Raw genomic sequence first — 6,550 nt, forward strand, 5'->3', positions numbered from 1 at the left:
GAAATCGTCATCATCCTCGGAATTTATATCGTTATTGAAAAAGATGTTTGACTCTAATGTCATATTCCCAAAAGACATGCTCATGACTCTATTCCTACAATTGATAATTGCGTTTGAAGTGGCAAGGAATGGGCGACCAAGGATGACGGGAATCTGATAGTTTCCATTATTGACAGGTTCAGTATCTAGTATGATGAAATTTATAGGGTAGGAGAATCTGTCAACTTGAACTAACACATTCTCAATTATCCCTCTTGGTATACGAACAGAACGATCAGCGAGTTGTAACGTGGTTAAGGTGGTTTTCAATTCACCCAACCCTAGCTGTTTGTATACCGAGTAAGGAATCAGATTGACGCTCGCTCCTAAGTCAAGAAGTGCATGCTCAATGCGGTAGTTACCGATCATACATGATATGGTTGGGCTACCAGGATCCTTGTATTTCTGCGACACGTCTTGCTTTATGATGGCACTCACTTTCTCAGTCAAGAAGATCTTCTTTTGAATACTTTGTCGTCTTTTAGTCGTGCATACATCTTTCAGGAATTTGGCATATGAAGGTATTTGTTTTACGGCATCGAGTAGAGGAATGTTGACTTTCACTTGTTTCAACACCTCTAGAATATCCTGAGAGTTAGAGAGTGGTTTTGGTGCAACCAACCTTTGAGGAAATGGAGCAACTGGTTTCTCTAGAAGTTCTGGTTCTAATTTTTATAGGGCATCACTAGATTCATCATTGTTGCTCTCTTCTAGTTCTTGAGGCTTTTCGGGCCTAACCGGAAGGGTTTTATCAATAATCTTCCCACTCCTAAGAGTGGTGATGGATTTAGCATGCTCCATTTGATTTAAAGAGCTGGGATCACTTATCTCGTATTGCGGTTTGGGATTGGGGAGAGGTTGAGCAGGAAGCATCCCCTTTCCCCCAATCATTATGTGTGACTCTATCCTTTGAATGGATGATGTAAGTGATCCTATTGCTGATCTGATATCTTGGTTGAATAGCTCTTGGTCTTGAATGTGTTTTAGAACTGGATCCTCTTGAGGTTTCCCTTGATTTGGAGTTTGATTGAAGAAACCTTGAGGGATAGCAGTTTGTCCATTCCTCCAACTGAAGTTTGGATGATTTCTCCACCTAGGATTGTACGCATTAGAGGTGGGTCCATTGAAAGGTCTTTGGTAATTATTTACAGTGCTGGATTGCTTAGTCAGAACCTCTTGAAAGGCAGATATAGTTGGACAATTTTCAGCTGTGTGACTGTTACAACCACAAATACCGCAAACAACTTCCTTACCCTTGTCCTTCCTTGATTCCATGGCCTCGAATTTCTTTATGAGATTAGCCACTTTAGAATTGAGATCATTATTCTCTTTCAAAAGGTGTACTCCACCCATTTCCTTTGATTCAGTAGGCTTAGAAGTCGTATTTGATTTTGGGTATGTGTCCCATGCTTGTGTGTTTTCAGAAAGTCTATCCAAGTAATCCCACACATCATCGACATTTTTATTCATAAACTCTCCATTGCACATTGTCTCGACCAATTGGCGCATGGAAGATGTCAGTCCATCATATAAAAAGTGTGTAATGTGCCACGTTTCAAATCCGTGTTGTGGGTATGAGCTGACAAGATCCTTGAACCGCTCCCAACATTGGGAGAATGTTTCATCCTCCTTTTGGGCGAAGTTCATGATTGACTTTCTAAGGGTGTTTGTTTTGTGATATGAAAAAAATTTCTTTATGAACTCCCTTGTGCCAATAGATCGGGGACGTAGTGAATGTAACCATGTCTTAGCTCTCTCTTTCAAAGAAAAGGGAAAGAGTTTCAGCCTGACCATGTCCTCAGATATGTTAGGAAAGTATAAAGTGACTATGATTTCATCAAACTCTTTCAAGTGTAGATACGGATTTTCAGATTTAAGCCCGTGAAACTTTGGAAGGAGTTGGATCACCCCTAGCTTGATATTCATGTGTCTTGTATTTTCTGGAAAAACCATGCATGAGGACATACTCACCTCCACCTGTTGTAAATAATCTCGTAACGTACGAGGCAGGGGTGCTTGATGCACCTCATTCTCATCCTGAATGTCCTCCACCCTAGGTTGGGGTATAACACGTTGATTTGCAGCCATAACATCAGTTAACTCTGAGGATCTCAAGTGATGTCTAATCCTGCGATGGATAGATAACCCCTCAACTAATCCTCCTTGGGACGTAGAGTATTGTCACGAACCCACTTGGGCATGAAACACTCGCAGTTCTCAACTCAAATTCTAAACCTAAACCTAAAAGAAATGAAAAAAATAAGAGAAAAGAGTTAGAAGGAAGTTACCAAAATAGAAGTCCTAAATTAAGAACCTGCAAATCAAAACAAACCAAGTTAGTTTCTATAGATATAAAGTCTAAAAATAGCTGGAGATCTTAAAATAAAAGGTAAACTAGTTTCTAAAAAAGGAAAATTTTCTAAAAAGGAAAATAGAAAATTTCTAAAAACAAATTAGGAAAATTCTAAACCTAAAATAGAAAGAAAGTTATTTTCTAAATTAGAAGAAATCCTAGAATTAGAAAGTTTTTAAAGATAAAACCTAATCTAAAATAGAAAACTAAAAAACTAAAAAATTAGAAAGAGATTACCAATTTAGAATGTGTATGTCAAGGTCATACAAAACAGAAAAACAGATTAGTTTCTAGAAATCAGAAAAATCTAAACCTAAAGATAGAAAATCCTAATCTTAATCTACTTCTAAAACTAGTCAATTTTAGAAAAACGCAACCGTCAGTCCCCAGCAACGGCGCCAAAAACTTGTTCACTCCCCAAGTATAGGGTTGTGATGTAGTAATAAACTCGGTGAGACCGAGGTCGAATCCACAGAGACTGAAACCTGTACGTAATCTGAAACTAACTAGAAGTAAAACTAGACTAAGATGAAATCTAAATCAAGTAAATATGAAGAAATAATGGTGAATTATTACTCTAAAACTTATGAAAATAAAAGTGGGAACTAGGGTGTTAAGGATCCGCTTGTAACAATTGGGAAGCTACCTTGTATTGATTCAGGGATACAACTGGAATCAGAGTCCTATCCTATCCAGTTGATAAGAAGAGATTTGTCAGATCTCTGAACTTCTCATGGATCTGATCATCAATAGATAAGAGTGGTGAAGATTTGAAAGTGATTGTGTCACCTAACCATGCCCAGGAGACTATGGCAAACAACAGCAATTTACCAATCTCATAGCCAATCATGAGAGAATTGTGAAAGTTAGGAAGGATTCCGTCACCCTACCATGCCCATGGGACGATGGTGAACAACAGGTTTTACTAATTTCACAATCTCAATAATGGGAAAAACATACTTAAAGCTATCGCAGATCCATTGTAATTTGAGTCACAATAAACCATTAATAACTAAAAATATACCTTCAGAAATAACTAGAATCCATAAGAGTTCAACAAAACATGAATCAAAGCCAAGCAACCGTCCCAATTATGCTCCAAGCTTCACCTCTTAGCCCTAGCTAAGAGGTTTAGCCCAACATGATTGGGCCAGAGTTCGAACAAAAACAAAACCGAAAATATGAAACAAACTCTAACTACTCTACTCTCTCTCTTGTATCCACGTTGAAGCCCCCAGTCGAGATGCCCTCTCTATCTCATCTCTTCTTTCCTTTATAGCTTACACTAACGGTGGAGAGGTCTCTTTTGAGTCAGAGAAAAAAAAAATCATTTTTGGAAACTTTCTGTGAGACTTTACGCAGCCCGTTATGCAGCCAAGAAGCGTTCTTACATTGAACTTGGTCTTCGCACATAAGTACATTTTTGTGAAGGGCAGGCGTCCCTACAGACGGTTTTTTATTGCTGTTCAGATGAACGGTTCGGATATTCAAGATGAGTCGTCCATGATGGCCCACCTGAACGTCAGTTCCGGTTGCGAAACAGGGCTCTCGCAACAGAGCCTGCACTGATTGATTGGTTGGACCCGTTATTGAATTTAATGGAGAAATCCACTTCGTTCATTGGATTCAAGACGAAAACCATTCGGGAAGGAGTGTTTTTGGAGTAAAATAGGTGTGCCCCACATGATCTTTTATTCCGCCGTCCATCCTACGTTTAACGGTTATGATCTTGAAATAACTTGCATGATGTCAAAAGGTCACTTAGGTGAGGTTAATACCCCACCTATTTACACAATGGACGGTCCAGATTGATGATTTGGATGATGAGTGGGCCCCACTACACGAAACCGGCGGACCACGTGCGTCCGCTGGTCGTCCATGCTGGAGAAGGAGAAGGAGACGGGTCTCCTTCCGTTGACTAGGGATCTTGGTCCAGTGCACGTCAAGTGCACTTGTGCACTGTACACTGGCGCTGCCAGTGGGGTCCACTCATGATGTATATATGAAATCCACTCCGTCCATCCGTTCTGTCATATCATTTAAGCCATCGAGACCAATTTTTAAGCATATCCAGATAGCAGGTGGGCCCAAAATCAATGATTTATCGGCTGATCTATCCGTTGAGCCACTTTCACAGGGATCCAACGGCTGAAATTTGATATGTACGGTTAATTTATTGTCCTCAAGTCATGTATGAAGTTTCGAGCCGAATGGATGGTGGCAACCCTGTGATTTTGTATTCTGACTGACTTTTACGCCACTTGAGTTTTAGTTTCTCGATTTTCTCGTATCTCTGGCGTGTAAATCCGTCGATCTTAATCCCCTGGGGTCCATCCCATGCTTTGGTGAATTCTGAGCATTAAATCTCAGCTTTTAGCACCTTGTTTCTGTCCAAGCTCGCAAATGTACCCTACATCACAAACACGATTAAATCGGGCCATTAAACAATACCATGTTCGTAAATCTAGGCAATAACAGGGGTCTAATATGCAATATTTGACCCTCAACAAGTAGCAATAAGCTGACTCAATAAAAGAGAAGGAAACTGAAAGCTAAATCAATATAGAATGGAAACACGCGCCGCTTTCAAAATTGATAAATGACAAGGCTTGTATCCATCACTCCTCAAGAATTCATAAAAAATATAGCGGTGTTTTTATAACGAATCAATATGGAATTATAATATAATATACTTTAAAATGGTAGAAAATAATATAGACACTTTAAAGTGTATCAATAAGCACAGGTGCAATTTTGGGTCAAATAAGTCCCCAATTAGGTCCAAAATACATCAAAAGTGCGCCCGTTGTCTGAAACTTTAAAATATGAATTTTAAGTAACATAATATCAATAAGCACAAGTGCAATTTTGGGTTAGATGGGTCCCCAAGTAAGTCCAAAATACATCAAAAGTGGGTCTATTATCTTAAACTTTAAAATATGAATTTTAGGTAACATAATATCAATAAAATCATAAGGTTTGCTGACACAACCATTCAGTCCATTAGATGCATAAATTATGCATCATTTGGGGCCCAAACATGTGTAGTTTGACGATTTAATACATAGTTTTGTGGTCCAATCCACAAAATTTATCCAACATGATTAAAATCACATCTTAAACATAATTCTCACATGTATAAACAATTCATAATAGTACAACAACTTATTCGCATGGAACTCACAGTAGGAATCAAACTATTCAAAATTTTGCGGTGAAAATAAAAAAAAAGCTATAATATAAATTCAACTTAAATAGGTGTAAGTTTAAATGAATCCCTCACCTTAGATTGTTGATTACCGTAGACGTGATATAAGTTGGAAAAATAAGAATCTAAAATAAAAAATCAAATTTCGAACTATTTAGATTTCACATGTACAACATGTATTGAAACTAGAACTTCAATAGCATAGTTTTTTAAAAAATAGAAAATAAAATTAAAAAAAATCACTAATTTAAATAAAATTGGAGCTAACCTATCTTAAGATTAATTCGTGATTATGAGGAAGAAGGTGGAAAACACCTTTGAAGGGCTTGGACCGCCCACCCTTCTTTCTCTCCCATCTCTCTCATTCTCTTTAATGTGGGAGGGTTGAACGTACAACCCTCTCTTTATATAGGGGGGGATAGGACATCAGCTCCTTTAGGTGAGTTTGGGCGTGGCCCATTTGTCGGGGCTTTCCAACATCTCTCTAATAGTGTGATTTTTGTGATGAGTGGACACTTATGATGTGTTTTAGACCATTCAACATATGTGCGGTCCATTCTTAATGAATGGGTTCCAAAGTTTGTACAACCTCAGAGTTGAATGATCCTAGCCACTATGAGAATTTTCATCACGAATGGAAAATGAGAAGTAGTTTAACTTGACATTACTTAAGGCTTAAGCTAAATAGTTATAAAGAATTAAAAACTTATTTTTAAAAGATCGTGGAATTTTCTAATCTTGGTGAATCTTGAATTAAATCCAAGTGCTCTCTTAGTTTTTCAATATTGGTTCACACGGAAAATGCAATCGAGGGCATTCATTAAATCTAGCCCATTGTTCCAAGTTTAGGAAAAATAATTTAATGATCATGGGATGCTACATGAATGATTTAGGGGTTGTTTTGTTAATTTGACTATTTTTACAATGATTTAAGATTGGAGGCTTGGTTT

General features: G+C 37.9%; 1 non-coding gene across 1 annotated transcript; it reads left to right on the forward strand.

Annotated features, from left to right (window-relative positions):
* Positions 1-1,597: 1,597 nt before the first annotated feature.
* LOC131234141 (small nucleolar RNA R71) lies at positions 1,598-1,704 on the forward strand. Its single transcript, XR_009165550.1, has one exon. It is a non-coding gene; the product is annotated as a small nucleolar RNA R71 (small nucleolar RNA).
* Positions 1,705-6,550: the final 4,846 nt, after the last annotated feature.

This window comes from Magnolia sinica, chromosome 18 (genome assembly GCF_029962835.1).
Source record: "Magnolia sinica isolate HGM2019 chromosome 18, MsV1, whole genome shotgun sequence".
NCBI lineage: Eukaryota > Viridiplantae > Streptophyta > Magnoliopsida > Magnoliales > Magnoliaceae > Magnolia > Magnolia sinica.